Genomic DNA, 15,497 nt, shown 5'->3' with positions numbered 1-15,497 from the left:
TTTCCTGGGCATCTGCCCATCTCCGACTTGCTTGTGACTTTTGGACTTGGTCCCCTTGTTCCACAGGTACCCTCGACTGGAAATCCATCGCTGTTGCATTGTTGGTTTGTGTCTTTCCTGCCTTATTCCCCTATCACAACTTCTTTGTCCTTTGGGGAACTTTAGTGCACTTTGCACTCACCTTTCAGGGTCTTGGGGTGGGCTATTTTTCTAACCCTCACTATTTTCTAATAGTCCCAGCGACCCTCTACAAGGTCACATAGGTTTGGGGTCCATTCGTGGTTCGCATTCCACTTTTGGAGTATATGGTTTGTGTTGCCCCTATCCCTATGTGTCCCCATTGCATCCTATTGTAACTATACATTGTTTGCACTGTTTTCTAAGACTATACTGCATATTTCTGGTATTGTGTATATATATATCTTGTGTATATTTCCTATCCTCTCACTGAGGGTACACTCTGAGATACTTTGGCATATTGTCATAAAAATAAAGTACCTTTATTTTTAGTATAACTGTGTATTGTGTTTTCTTATGATATTGTGCATATGACACTAAGTGGTACTGTAGGAGCTTCACTCGTCTCCTAGTTCAGCCTAAGCTGCTCTGCTAAGCTACCATTATCTATCAGCCTATGCTGCTAGACACCCTATACACTAATAAGGGATAACTGGGCCTGGTGCAAGGTGCAAGTACCCCTAGGTACTTACTACAAGCCAGTCCAGCCTCCTACAGAATTTACATGTCGGAGGGAGGACCATCTGAAATTGTAATTTAACGTGCACAATCTTGCAAATTTGTGGATGTAAACCTACACATTGCAGGTACTGTTACACCGTTAACTGAAACACAATGGTATTCCTGCCAAAAGCTGGAGTACTTGCATATCCCATATATATTTAATTAAATGTATGAGATAGGAATCACCCATTCAAATGTAAACAGTTTCTACCTATGAAAACATCTGTGCACGTAAATTCCACAAATGCAAGAACTCCTGGAAAAATATGACTGGTGTACATCACCAAATGCATGCCTGAAAGTTTTAATGTGCCTCATGAAGGTCAGACGTTGTGCATAGATAATGCTAAGGGAACAAATATTGGCCACTTCTTGGATGCCCTCTTTCAATACTCTATTCTTCTACAATCTATAGCCAGTAGTGTTAAGCAATATGCTATATATTCTGCTTTCCCATTCCCTGAATTTCAAGTGTTCGTCTTATTTCTCTTACTACCTTTAGTCTGATTGCACTATTTCTCTATCCTTGCCTGCAAACACCTTCCCTACCACCACCTCCTACCTCGGTCTCTGATATGATGTCATGAAAGACTCTGTAGTGGGCCAAGCCAGGTTCTTTAACACTATTACACACTTCATTTAATGTATCCTGCTTTCTAGGTTCCTCACTCCACTACCCACCTCGCTGTGCCTGGAACGGAACCATGAGCTCACTTTTAATGCCCACTTCCTCTGTACCAAGGTAGCGATTTTCAGCAATTGAATTCTCATAGGAGAAGCCTTTTTATCAATCAATCAGGATTTATGAAGCACAGTAAATTACCCATGAGAGTCTCAAGATGCTGGCTTTGATAGCTGCTTTGCGGTGCTCTGTTCATTTGAACAGCCATGTCTTGAGTCCTCTTCTGAATTCCCGGAGCGATGCAGCATTCCTGAGGTGCAGGGGATGGTCGTTCCAGGCTTTGGCCACCAGGTGAGGGAAGGAGCGTCCTCTGCTGTTTGATCGGCAGATCCGGGGGTGTCTGTGAGGAAAAGGGAGGCAGATCACAAGTATCTGATCGGTTGGTGGAAGTTAATTTGTTTGTTGATGTATGACGGTTCTTCGTTGTGCAGGGCTTTGTATGCATGGGTCAGGATCTTGAACTGCCATCTCTTCTGGACAAGAAGGCAGTGGAGCTTCTTGGGGTGCAAGGTGATGTGAGTTCGTCTGGGAGGGCAAGGATGAGTCTTGCCACTGAGTTTTGTATAGTCTGTGATCTCTTCAAGAGGCATGCAGTGATTCCTATGTAAAGAGTGTAACCGCCATCCAGCCTGCTGGTGACGAGGGCTTCAGTGACGGTCCTTCAGGGGCCATCTAAAGATCTTGCGATGCATTCATAGAGTATGGAAGCAAGTGGACAAGACTGCATATACTTGCTTCTACATAGATAACGTGCTGTCCAAGATGATGCCAATGGTTATCTGTTGGGGAGGGGGAAGGGCCGTGTTCAGCAGACCACAAGTGTTGTTCTATGGGGAGGTGTTGTTCCCAAAGATTAGGACTTCCGTCTCGTCTGTGTTGAGCTTGAGACAGTTGCCCTTCATCTAGTCGGCGACGCTCACCATAGATCTGTGGAAGTTGGTTCTAGTGGTGGGGAGGTCTTCTGACAGCGAGAGGGTGAGCTGAGTATTGTCGGTATAGGAAATGATGTTGAGTCCATGCAATCTGACGGGTCATTTATGTGCTAAAGAGGGTGGGGTTGGGGGGGTGATCTCCTTGGGTTCTGAGGTGAACGGTGGGAGACTGTATTTTCTGGGTTCTTCTTGTGAGGTATGAGGCAATCCATTTAAGGCCATCTCCCTGGATTCTGACTTGGTGGAGTCTGTTGATCAATATGTGGTGGGAAACGGTATGGAAGGCGACTGACAGGTCCAAGAGGATGAGGGCTCCTGTTTCGTCGCCGTCTAGGTTGGCCCTGATGTTGTCAGTGGCTGTGATCAGGGCTCTCTCGGTGCTGTGGGTGGCTGAGAATCCGGATTGAGAGGGATCCAGAAGGTTCTAGTATCCCAAGTATTTAACAAGTTGCTCATGGATTGTCTTTTTGAGAATCTTTGCTGGAAACGGGAGCAGGGAGATGGGCCAGTATATCTTCAGATCTGCTGGATCGGTGGTCGGTTTCTTCAAGAGGAACCTCACTTCATTTCGTTGCTGATCTTCAGGGAATGCGGCCATGGTGATGGAGGCATTCAGGACTTTCTTGAGCTCGCCGTCAGTTGTCTTGCTATCGACGTTGAAGATGTGAGATGGACTCAGTGGGTGAGCAGGTGTTCCGGGTTTGTGTTCGTGGGTGTGAGTAGGCTGATGCCTTTGGTGACAAGGGAGTAGAGGGGGTTGGGAATTGATGTTATCATAAATTGCTTAGAGCTTGTAATGGAAGAAGTCTGCAGGGTGTCACACGGGAGGGGGGTGACTTCATTCCCCCTGGCTGTAGGGTTAGAGAACTCCTTCACGGTGGAGAAGAGCTCCTTGCTGTGGTTTGTGCTGGATTCTATGGTCTATGCAGACTGCTAGAGCATTCTTCTTTGTTTCTCTCAGGACAGTGTAAGTATTCACGATCTTGCTCTGCTTTTCTTACATTTTTTGGCTTTTTAAGGCATTTCGGCTGTTAGATTTGAAAGTTTTTCTATACTCTTAGCGAAGATTTTATTTGCTTTTTATTCTGGTGCTATGTTGTCTGGGGATTTTTTTGACTCTATCTTTTAACTAAGGGCGAGTGTCTGTTGCCAGCCGACTCTTTTGTGGTCAAGGGTCTGTGAGAGTTCTCCCTGGTCGGTGGCATCGGCGGCCATCTTGAAGGTAGAGGTTGGTGGGTGGTCTAGTTGTCAGCTCTGCTTTCTCGGCCGGATAACCAACCGGCATTTAAGCCGAGGGGGATGCGGCCCGCTGTGCGGACATTGTAAGTATTCACGATCTAGCTCTGCTTTTCATCAATTTTTAGGCTTATTAAGGCATTTCGGCTCTAAGATTTGAACGTTTTTCTATACTCTTAGTGAAGATTTTATTTGTTTTTTATTGTGGTGCTATATTGTCTGGGGATCCTTCTGACTCTATCTTTTAACAAAAGGCCGAAGTCTGTTGTCAGCCATCTCTTTTGTGGTGAAGGGTCTGTGAGAGCCCTCCCCAGTCAGTGGCAGCGGGGCCATCTTGAAGGTAGAGGTTGGGAGCGGTCGAGTTTTCCGCTCTGCTTTCTCAGCCCGGATCACAAACCGGCATTTAAGCCGAGGGGGATGCGGCTGCGCAGCAGACGTGCGCAGCAGGCGTGCCAATGGCGCGCCCAAGGATAGCCAGTCTGCACCCGTCCACGCCAGACAGGGCCCAGGGTACTCGCTCCATGATGTTGCCTCCCCTATTCCCCCAGTTCAAAACTACACAAGACAGGAATTTCTGCACATTGATGCTAGTAAATTGCATAAGGGTTGTGTCCAGGCTGATCCTAATCAGATTAAGGGATGGAAGTGCGGGTTCTGTAACTGGGAACCTAAAATTTAGGGAAACAAAGTTTCACCGGTTGTGAAGCTAAAAGCTTCGACTCAATCAGTGAATTTAGAAACTAAGACCTCACAATATATTAAATATGGCCGATTAATGTGTGCTCACTGAGCAAACACTGTGTGAAAATAAGAGAGATGATTGAAGCGTTTAATTTGGATTGTCTCTATTACAGAAACATGGGCCAGAGAGGATTCCAACCCTGACTTTCTGGTTGCCTCTCCCCATGAGTACTTGTTTGCCAGGCTTGATAGGATGGGGAAGAAGGGAGGAGGTTTGGCAATAATCTTCAGGAATAATCTGCAGTGTACCTTAGAACCTCTCAAGGTCAATGAGACCCTCTGTGAAGGGGGCTATTTTAAGATAAGACAACAACATGTGTTACTTTTTGAATGGTCGGCTGATTTATCGCCCACCAGGCCCAAAAATGCTTTTTTATCCGCTTGGCCAGCACTTAATGAACCCATTGCTATGGCCCCAAAGGCCTTAATATTGGGGGATTTTAACATTCATTTGGAGAATACAAAGGACCCAGCAATAAAGGATTTACTTGATTTGATGGCAAGCCTGGATTGCGATAGCACTAGCTCAGTCCCCACACACCTTGCAGGACATATGTTAGATGCTACTTTCGTTCGGCATGATCATTTCTGTAGACTAGACAGATCACCATCTGCTAACTATAAAGGCGGCATGCTTCCCGGCCCCCTCTAAGGTGTCTCTGGCCTTGAAATTTTCTAGACAATGGCATAGGATTGAGGAACAGAACTTGACGAATGCCCTCAAGACTGGATGGAATTTGGCAGCTAGAGAAACCCCCATGTCAATGTGGGAGGGTTTTGAACTAGGTCTAAGAGGGGCCATCGATAGGTTGGCCCCTTTGGTTAAATCAGACTCTAAACCTGAGAGAACTATATCTTCCCCTTGGTACACTGAGGAATTAAAACATTTTCAGAGATTGCATAGATGCCAGGAAAGGAGGTGGAGGCTCCATCAAAATCTGGAGGAGAGAGCCAAGCTTAGGACTCAGTTAGAGAATTATAAATCACCAATTAAAAAAGCCAAAACCTAATTCTTTTACCCATAAAATTATAGACGCAGATAATGGACCCAGAGAACTATTTAAGATGGTCCACACTGGCATTGGAGAACTCTTCTGAGTTCTGCCAAAGGGTTGCGGACTTCTTTGAGAATAAAGTTCAGCAACTCTATGCTAACTTCAAACAGCCATACATGGAGTTGAGAGGAGAAGATTATGGAGCTATTCCGCTCCAAGATTCTGGGACTAAGCTGACCTGTTTTTCAATGTTACAGACATCAAAAATTAAGGTGCTTCTACGGGGTCTGAAATCAGGTTCCCCTCTAGATCTGTGTCCTCCTAAGATCTTAAAAATAGTTCGAGATTTGATTTCTACCGCCCTTGAACCAGTCTCTCAGGAATTTTTGACGGAAGGTTGCTTCCCTCCTGCTTGGAAGGAATCCATTGTTATTCCCCTTCCTAAGAAACTGGACGGGGACCCCTCGGATCTAAAAAATGTACGTCCTATTTCACTGCTGCCAGCTATAGCTAAAATAGTGGAGAAGCATCTTAATACGGAGCTGGCTAGTTTTTTTTCCAGACATGTGAGGTCTTGGACCTGTCTAAACATGGGTTCCGCAGAGATCATAGCACAGAATCTGCCTTGGTCTCTTCTGCTGACATGATCCGTAGGAGAGTGGATCAAGGGGAAGGAGCCATTCTGGTACTCCTAGATCTCTCTGTGGCATTTGACACTATATCTCCACAGCTGTTGTTACAACGTCTCTATCAAGCTGGTGTCAGAGCTAAGGCATTGGATATTTTAGAGTCCTTTTTGGTTGACAGATCAATCATGGCCAGCTGCAGCGATTTTAGGGCCCGTCCTTTTCAACTCCCCTGCGGGGTCCTACAAGGTTCATCACTCAGCTCCACCTTGTTTAATTTATATGTGGCTCCTCTTGCCAGACTGATTCGTTCATTTTGTTTTCATGTGATTTCTTATGCCGATGACACACAGCTAATTGTACAGGTTAATCGGAACTGGGAGGAGGTGGCAGATAGATTCCATACATGCATGAATGAACTCAATAATTGGATGAGCAACAATTGATTAAAGTTAAATGGAGAGAAGACTGAACTTCTCCTTTTTGGCCTGGATACCAATATATGGGGTGCTCGCTGGTGGCCTAAGTCTTGCAATGAATGTCCTACTCCAAGCTCCGCGGTAAGAAACCTCGGCATTTTGTTTGATAGGACTCTCTCCTTCGAACATCAAATTTACAGTACAATTAAAAGTTGCTATTGGTGCCTGAAAATGTTTTTAAACAATGTCCCTTTCTTCAAAGAGAACTTCAAATTCGGGTAACCTTAGCATTAGTGATGTCTAGACTTGACTATTGCAATGTGCTGATGCTTAACATCAAGAAGGTCTCTATTAAGCTACTACAATTGACTCAAAATGTGGCGGCTCGCTTAATTCTGGAACTTCCAAGTTCCACATCCGCTAGCAGCAGTTTACGACAGCTGCATTGTTTGCCGGTGGAAAAACGGGTTACTTTTAAAGCTTGCTGTCTTACCTATAAGGCTTTTTATCAGGAAGGCTGTAATTATTTAAGCGCTACTCTATGGCCTTACCAGTCAGGATGTCAGCTCAGATCATCTACACTGGAAATGATATGTATCCCTCACTGCCATACGGTCAGATGGGGGGGATAGAGCTTTCTTGGTCACAGCGGCCAGACTTTGGAATTCTCTCCCTCAAGACGGAGGAGGCTTACTTCAGTTTTCGAAAGCAGCTTAAAACTTGGCTATTCTCAGATTAGACTAGGCATTCCTTTAATTGCAGCTTTTGTGTGTACTCTCTCGAGTTTCTAGCCTCAGGAGGTTCTTTCATCTTCTTTTATTCTTTTTCTTACTAGATTTCTCCTTTCAATCTTCGCTAGCGCTTCGATGCTATGGCCGGAATGCGCTCTACAAATAGCTTACAATACAATACAAGAGGTGGTACTGGTTGTGTGTTGTTTTGAAGGTGCAATGGTCTTCTGTCTTTTTGCTAGTAAGCCGCTCCCGTTGCAGTTATTAGCAGTTACACTTGAGGGATTTTAGCTCCGTTGTGAACCAGCTGGCTCTCCTGGCCGGTAATTTGGTTTTAGATGACTTGGCAGGGTGTTTGTGTTGGTGCATTCAAGGATCCACTTAGAGAAGTTCTTCGCACCCTGTTCTGGGTTAGGTGCTTTGTCCAGGAGGTAGGAGTTGAGAGAGATGTTCCACTGGTCTTCTGATACCTCATACCAGTTTCTGCATGTGGAGTTGGAGGGCGTGGTGCCAGTGCTGGTAGATCCTGAGATGGTGACGCGGATGCAGTAGTGGTTGGTCCAGGTGAGATGTGAATCTACTTGACTCTGTTGCTGGACGTAAAAATGGAATCGAGCTGGAGTCTTGCAATGTGGATGGGGTCGGTGACAAGTTGCTGGATGCTGATATTGTGCATCCTTTCTGGGAGGTCGGATGCGTTCATGTTGTTGGGGATCGTAGAGGTGGATGTTGAGGTCTCCTAGGAAGACGTAGTGCTTGGAGTTGATGGTGAGCAGGGTAATGACGTATGGGATGGTGTTGCAGAAGATGGTCCTGGTTGTCTGTATGTGAGGGTGCCTCTGATGGTGCTTTTTTCCATCTGTGTGAAGCTGGAAATTGAGATGCCCCATTATCAGGGTTGGGTTGTGTGAGGAGGTTATGCAACGAATGGTGTCCTTGTAGGTGATGGCAATTCCACCTCTGCGTTTGTTGATTCGGTCCTGGTGTGTTATCTTGTGGCCTTCGAGTCCTGTCGCTGGGTGCAGACCAAGTGTGGACGGGCTTACTTTTGGTTCACTTTCGGTGCACCAGAGCTGCAGCCTCCATTAAGTAGGCTCTGGGAGGAGGAAGTGGTGCTGGTAGGTGGTGGGCAGGCTATGCAGGGAAACAGGTGGCAGGTGAGCAGGGGAAACAGGCGGCAGGCGAGAACAGCAAATGATGAAAAAGCAAGGAGAAGCAGTGAAAAACAAGGGAAAAGAATGAGAAAGCACTCAGAAAATGGGCACAAAGGGAAAAGCAGTTAAAAAAACGAGGAAAAAGCAGGAGAAACCACTCAGAAAACGAGGGAAAGGAAGAAGAAAGCAGTAAAAAAACAATATATATATATATATTAACAAAAAAAAAAAGGAAGGAATGGCAGGCGAGAACAGCAAATGAGGGAAAAGCAAGGAGAAGCAGAGAAAAATCAGGGAAAGGCAGCAGAAGAAAACACTCAGAAAATGGGGACTGAAGGAGAAAGCAGTAAAAAACAAGGGGAAAGCAGTAAAATAAATGAGGGAAAAGCAGGGGAAAGCACTAAGAAGTGGGGGTGAAAACAGTAAAAAAAAAAAAACAATGGAAAGCCGGAGAAAGCACTCAGAAAACGGGGAAAGAAGGAAAAAGCAGTCAAAATAAAACAAGAGAAAAGCAGGAGAAAGCACTCAGAAAATGGGAGAAGGAAAGAGGAAGCAGTAAAAAAAAAATAATGAGGGACAAACAGGAGAAAGCACTCAGAAGACTGGGCAGAAGCAAGAGTGATGCAGCAGCACAGGGAGAGCTACCCTGAGACCTGTCACCTCTGATAATGAAATTCTGACTCCTAGACTCATCCCCACAAATCTGGACTATTGTTCCTCTACTAAAAGATACATTTTACTCACTGTGAATCTAATCAATTATGTGATCTGTAATCTTTTTTAGCTCCACCATGTCACTCATAGATCTTCCTATCTTGCTTCTGTTTTCGGGCATATTTTCTCTATTTATCTTTCATTGCCATATTTGTGGACTGCTTTTAACAGGTATGTAGCCCCTCCTTTTTTTTTTATTCTATCGCCCCGCTCTACCTCCTCTGTCTCTTCTGGCTTTTTTCAATCTGAGCTTTGTTACGTTCTGGACCTGTCCTCTAATTGGATCTGGTCCCAATACTTTGTCACACTTCATATCTTAGGCACTTTTTATTGTTAACCTTATATTTAATTGCAATCCGAGTTTCTGAAACAGACTGAATATTATATGACTTAACAAGTAACAGAAGACTCATTTACAAAAAAAAAGCTAGAGGTTGCAGACAGTATATTTTATGGACTGCACTAATTGTAGGGTAACCACTGCCATTAAAATGTACTTTATAGAGGTACATCACTCTTAAATACACCAACATGAAAATGTACGCTCTGCATCTGAAGTGGTAAACCTGTGCCTCAAAGTGATTAGAAACGATTCATCGATCAGAAAGTTTTTTATTTGTTTTCGTCTTCTTTTTGGGAGGCGCAGTTGTGTGTTTAATTGGCACTGGCTATTTTTCATAAGAGTGGAAGACAGGCATCTCCTGCGGTTCCTTTCCTTACAGAAAAGTTCAATTACATCACAACTGCCCAATTATGATCTTATTGGTGAACTGGGACATCGCAATGAGAGGAATAAAAAAAGAATTCCAAGTTATCATTATGGTAACCTTTACAGGATTAACAATGTCACAAAATAAAAATATAAATGAAAAGCACCCTTCTCTTAAAACGACTAAGATTGAAGAGATCGCCCCACGAAGGGGAAATCGAGTGTCCACGCATAGCACAGTGAGGCGCCACTGTTTATTATTTCACTCCTACAAATACCATGTCTGTTAACAATGTCATATTCAGTAAACGTGGGAGGCTCTGTGCTGGCGGGTGAACGGTCAGCACTAAATCGGGCCTGAGTCAAGGGGCTCCTTTCATTAACTGGCTGCATGACTCCTTACCCTGCGAAAGGACTTTTTTCCTAAATCCAATTAAACCTCGCTTCACATAGTGGGAGAATTATGAAGAAAGACGTGTGGGTTTACAGCCGAACTGTCGGTTGCAGAACCACATAAAGTAAACTCTAATCTTGGCACCCTCGCTTAAACTGTGTGACCCCCGGCAAACGTGTATCCCTGTGCCACATTCACAGTAGCATACAAAAAACGTGAGAGCTTAGAAGTTAAGCACTAGAATTATGCGTTGACCAACAGAACCTGACATGCAATGCAGGCTTCTCCCTCACCTTCCCATAACATTATTCCAGTGTTTCCGAAATATCTATATAAAAAAGCACAAAAACCATAATGCAGACAGACTGAGTAAACGAAAGTGGTTTAACTGTGAGGCACATTAACTCATTTAGTGGGAGTATATTTACTTTTTAAACATTGGCAGCACGGTATGTGATTTTTTTTTGTTTTTTGCTTAACCCTTCTGAAAAAATGTGCCATGATTTAAGAAAAAAAATCTAGGACAGAATCATGGTTTTGGATTCAACATTTTTAAACACTGACTATTGGCAGCAGGGGCTAAAGAAATGAAAGGCTCCTGGACGGAGGGAAAAAATGGTAGACTACCCTACTTAGTACACAATGACACTATGCTGCAATGATCATTAACAGGTAATATTAAAACTGCACACTTTACGCATGTAGCGGCATTGGTCGATTGCATGTCCGTACTTCATTTTTCTTTGATAACACTCAATTTATTCGCAGTCTCAGAATAAAATGTTTGAAGGAAAGTAATTCGAGGGGGAAAGACATCAAAGACAAACACGTCAGCATGCATGGAGAATGGTCTCCAATCCAAACATTTGTTACTTCCGGATTTGCATGTTAATGGTAAACTCCTACAAGGAAGTGGATTAACCCTGCAGGTATCGTCAATCTTTTGCAAGATAACTTTCCAGTCACAGACTCCTACAGTGCCAGAGATCGAAGGACAGACATCACCCAAATGAACCATTGATTCGCAAGGGGGAGTTTTGAAATGCAGCACCCCCTCGCCCCATCACCCACATATCCTTCAACTACCTTAAGTTAATGACGCCTTAAATATTGCATCTTTATTTGTATGTATTGCATTCGTTATTTATATGAAGTGAATTACCTTTGTTGCAATCTCAGCGTGGCGCGTGGGCGTTTGAGCAAACCATCTACATACACCAAAATCCAAAACATACTTTCAACACCGCTACTCTGAAAACAACAACGTGTTTCAGGACTTTAAAATGCTTTCAGTGTGGGGTAGGTGTATCAATTAAAATCGAATCTCAAGTGCACACTTGTTGAAATGAGAAACAAATAGTCATTGCCACGGTAAACGTGCACTTCAGCCCTGCAACGGGCATACAACTGGCGAAGGTTACTTCAGGAGCACTATAGCCCTGGCCGTCCTCCAGCCAGACCACCGCTCCTCTGAAAGGGATTGTGCAAAACAAAGGAAAAGCTTTTATTTACATCTAGCCAAACATCCAGGCCCGCAATCTGAAGGCCAATCAGTCGTTCGGCTTGGGGGAGCTGTTTTCCTAATCTTTAAAACAGGCCAGTTTGCTCAAAGACGTTGCTCAAATCACGTTTTCAAACATGTTTTCAGCGTCCCTGTGCCCCGTCCTCCTCCTAGCTAAAGCTCGGATCACATCACTTGTCCCTTCCCCCAAGCATCCCAAAAGAAAGAAAGCAGTCAATCTGATTTCATGTTGTGAAACAAAGTAACATTCGGGATAATGTCACTCTCTTCGGAGCCTCTTCCCCCCCGTTCCCTCCAACCCCCGTAGTTACTTCAGAAAAAAAGGCCGTTTAAGAGGTTTTAGGGAATGTCGGTGGCACGAGCCTGCAGCCTGCTCTCGAATTATTGGCGCTAGCTTTGAGAAGACACTGATAAAACCGACAGATGTTCAGATTTCTGGACGCAGGATGTAGGGTTTTACAAGAAACACTGATCATCGACCCTCCCGCCTTCCCACTCACTCGCTCAAAATCTCAATGATCTCCTGGGAAAACATACAGAATTCACTTACAAAGCCAAAACCTTTGTACATGGACAGATGAAATACATCATCAGGCAGAGAGAATGAGCAATTTAAAAGAACGCTGTCCAACAAGTACTGCCCTGCACTGATTTATCCTCAGAAACGTTTGGAAAGGAAGTGATAAGGCAGAACGAATAAGCGTTTTCTAATATCACGTTCACTGTCCCGCACTGATTTATCTAGGAAGGAAGCGATAAGACTGAGACAAACGTTAAGATTTCCGCAGAAACGGAAACACACAGATCACTCTTTTCCTCTCCCGGTTGCGCGGTGACACAGCAACACCAGCTCAATTTCTTGGCCAAGCTTTTTGGTGAAAAAAAACAAAACTGAAGGAGCAGACAAATCATTTGCTATTTAAAATAAATAAATAAAACTAATGGCCGAATCTCTTCTGCGCCCCTCTTCACCCGCCCCAGTTCATGCTCCCCGGGCACAGGACTTTCAAGTAAACAGAATACATTACAGCCATCAGCCTACAAAGGTTTAATGTGTCAATCTTACTAACTTCTTGGCAGCAAACTTGAGAGTGAGGGTGTACATCAGCACATTAATTAACATTTTCTCCCCTCATCGCAGTGATTCTGCTGGCTACGACGCCTGAAAATCAGGAACTGCACTGAATTAAGTAACCAAACTTTCTGGAAAACTAATCGACATAACATAAAAACACTGAGACTCATGCAGCTGGTTTTCAATGCTCTGAAACGATTCACTTATTACCCTCATCAGTCTTTCACACCTCGGCTCCGCTGGTCAGGCAGTCACAATAGCCCTAGGCTTACCCTGCCACCCACCAATCACAGAACAGCGTGCTACAACAACACAGCCTACAAGGTATGCAGGAGGGTAGGAAGACAATGAGAAGGGCCGCAGCCGGGATGACTGCCCACGCGTGAGCAGGACGAAGCCGCACAGTCCTCCCGGGGTGCACAGGAACCCAAAAGGCAACATGGGTGCGGTAGGATGTCACTTACCGGCAGGGTACTTGTTTATAGCTTGGCAGGCAGCAGTAGCACTTCCACCGTCTCCTCCCCGGTCCACTCACTATGCTATTCAGCCTGCAGCCACCAGAGCTGCAGCTTGTAAGGATGCCGCTGATTCGTGCGCTTCAGGTCTGTTAGCATTGGCCGCTGAGCAGCCAGTTCTGATTGGCTTTGGTTTCTTTGCGTTTGGTTTTGTAATAATACTTAGCTTTCTATTTGAATATCCTAAACCTAGGCAGACGCACCAAAATGTACGACTATTTCATTTAACTATGAACATTGCTTACTGCTGCGATAGTCTCAGTAATTGTGTTCACTGGACATTGCGTTCACTGTAAGTTAATACCTGGCAACTTTGCTTTCATTTGCTGGAGTCGTTCAGTTTTTATTCATTTTTTTTAAACTGTAATTGTTCCAGTTTCTCGATGATCATACGACAAAATAAGTACTAGAGACACACAATAAACCAGCGCATTGGAATGTCCAGCTGGTTCGAACTACCATTTAACAATGGGTTTTGCCAATTTTGTAGTGCCTCATTATTGGTGTGCAAAGACTCTGGAGTTTTATTTTGCGAACTTTACTGTGTGGAAGTTGATGTATTGCAAAAAAAAACAAGCATTCTTGCATTTTTTTACCCACTGGCTTAGCCAATGTTTTTTGCTGATGCTGGACAGCAGCAGCGAATAAAGAAAGCACTGGAAAAGCTAGTAGGGCTCACCTTTTGGCTTTGCCAGTGCTGTTTGCTGATGCAGTACAGCATTTGCGGATGCTGTGAAGCATCGACCATAATAAAAACAAAAAAAACCTGCAATGACACATTGGATATGGGAGTACATGCGTGATGATATATGCACGTAACTACGCCACCACACAGGCCTATGAAATGACATTGACACTAATTGTTGTTGTTTACCAATTGAAGATGAATCAGTACATATGAAAAAAATAAATGTGTCTAGCGTGAAATCACTTTTTTGAAAGGCTGTGTGACTCAACATTACTTTTCTTCTGGACCATCCCAAAACTTTAAATCAAAAAAGTATGGACACTCATTTTTGGAGACTGGCCCTTATTTTTCCACATCAGACTTCCACTTAGAGCAACAGAGCGAAAAACACAACAGGAAGGAAGAGAAAGACAGAAAAAACAAACAAGCAGAGAAGGCAGGGATAAAAAAAAGAAGCTGCAAGAGTAATATAAAGGTACAGAGAATGTCTGGTGGTGGGAATCAAGAATATGCAACACTGGTATTCAGCAACCCTGATATTCGGAGCACCGGCTGACGGTTTCTGCAAACAATTTTGGACTTGGCAGTTATTGTTTACAAATTAAGCCTTGACACAACTCATTTAAAACCTACATGACTTACATATACACGCAGGGAGTATTTGTATGAGGAAAAAAGAGAAAACTTTTCTTCTTACTACAAATTTTGCTGTGAGAGATCCAGATACAAAAATGTGTTTTTGCAAAAGTCTTGCTTTTTCCATGTTGTGCATGGTTAGATTTTCTAAACTAAGAAAAGTTAGAAAATATACCTTTGCTTTGTTTTCACATCCGTATATGGTGAGACCCAGCATCATTAACAGACTTCGCAAAACAATCGCCTACGGTTCGTTCTGAAATTTTGCTGCTTGGTCTACACCTGCTTTAGTTCATGGGAGGACCCAAGCCCCGAAAAACCTTCACGCTTTGTATCATTGTTCTGTTCGCATCATCCCAAACATTTAAGGGGGGTATGGTGTGACAGTCTGTAATATATTTATCTTATGGTTTGCCTTCTTAAGTGTTAAGGAATGGTATATTTTGCACATTTTGCAGTTATGTACTGTACGTATTATAATGTATCTCTTATATAGTACTTCATACATCAGTTGGGGACAGAAATCTCTCTAGTTTTGACTGGGGTCCTTGATGGCCTTTTAGAGGGCATTTGTGCACTGAATGTTGGTTGTGGCTGAAATTATGTTGGAGATGTTGGGTGCTGTGCATAAGCTTTGGAGGCATGTTTTGAAGATGATGTGTTGGTAGTGCTCCATTTCAGTATGAGGTTAGAGAAAATGTGAGAATAGTAATTCTTAGAAATTGGGTCTCTAGTTGGCAGTGGTATGCACTCTGTCCAAGTAAGGTCCACAATCCTAGTCAGAGTAAGTCAGATACACAACCTAAATTAACTTGTGCTAACCCTCTGGTAGCTTGGTACAGAGCAGACAGGCTTAACTTAGAAGGCAATGTGTAACGTATTTGTGCAACACTTATTTAAAGTAACCCCGTGAAAGACACCACAAAAAGACTCAACACCAGGTTAGAAAAATAGATATTTATCTGATTAAAAAAAGACCAACACAAC

The 15,497-nt window shown here is 43.7% G+C and overlaps 1 protein-coding gene across 1 annotated transcript in view; it reads right to left on the bottom strand.

Annotated features, from left to right (window-relative positions):
- The window catches only part of CTTNBP2NL (CTTNBP2 N-terminal like), a 159,783-nt gene extending 146,536 nt beyond the window's left edge, over positions 1-13,247 (bottom strand). The window contains exon 1 of the mRNA XM_069238666.1: positions 13,136-13,247. The gene's annotated coding sequence lies outside the window, so the exon portion shown is untranslated. The remainder of the gene's footprint in view (positions 1-13,135) is intronic.
- Positions 13,248-15,497: the final 2,250 nt, after the last annotated feature.

This window comes from Pleurodeles waltl, chromosome 6 (genome assembly GCF_031143425.1).
Source record: "Pleurodeles waltl isolate 20211129_DDA chromosome 6, aPleWal1.hap1.20221129, whole genome shotgun sequence".
Taxonomy (NCBI): Eukaryota; Metazoa; Chordata; class Amphibia; order Caudata; family Salamandridae; genus Pleurodeles; species Pleurodeles waltl.
Note: the sequence above shows the minus strand (reverse complement) of the source record. Positions and strands in the feature narration are given on the sequence as shown.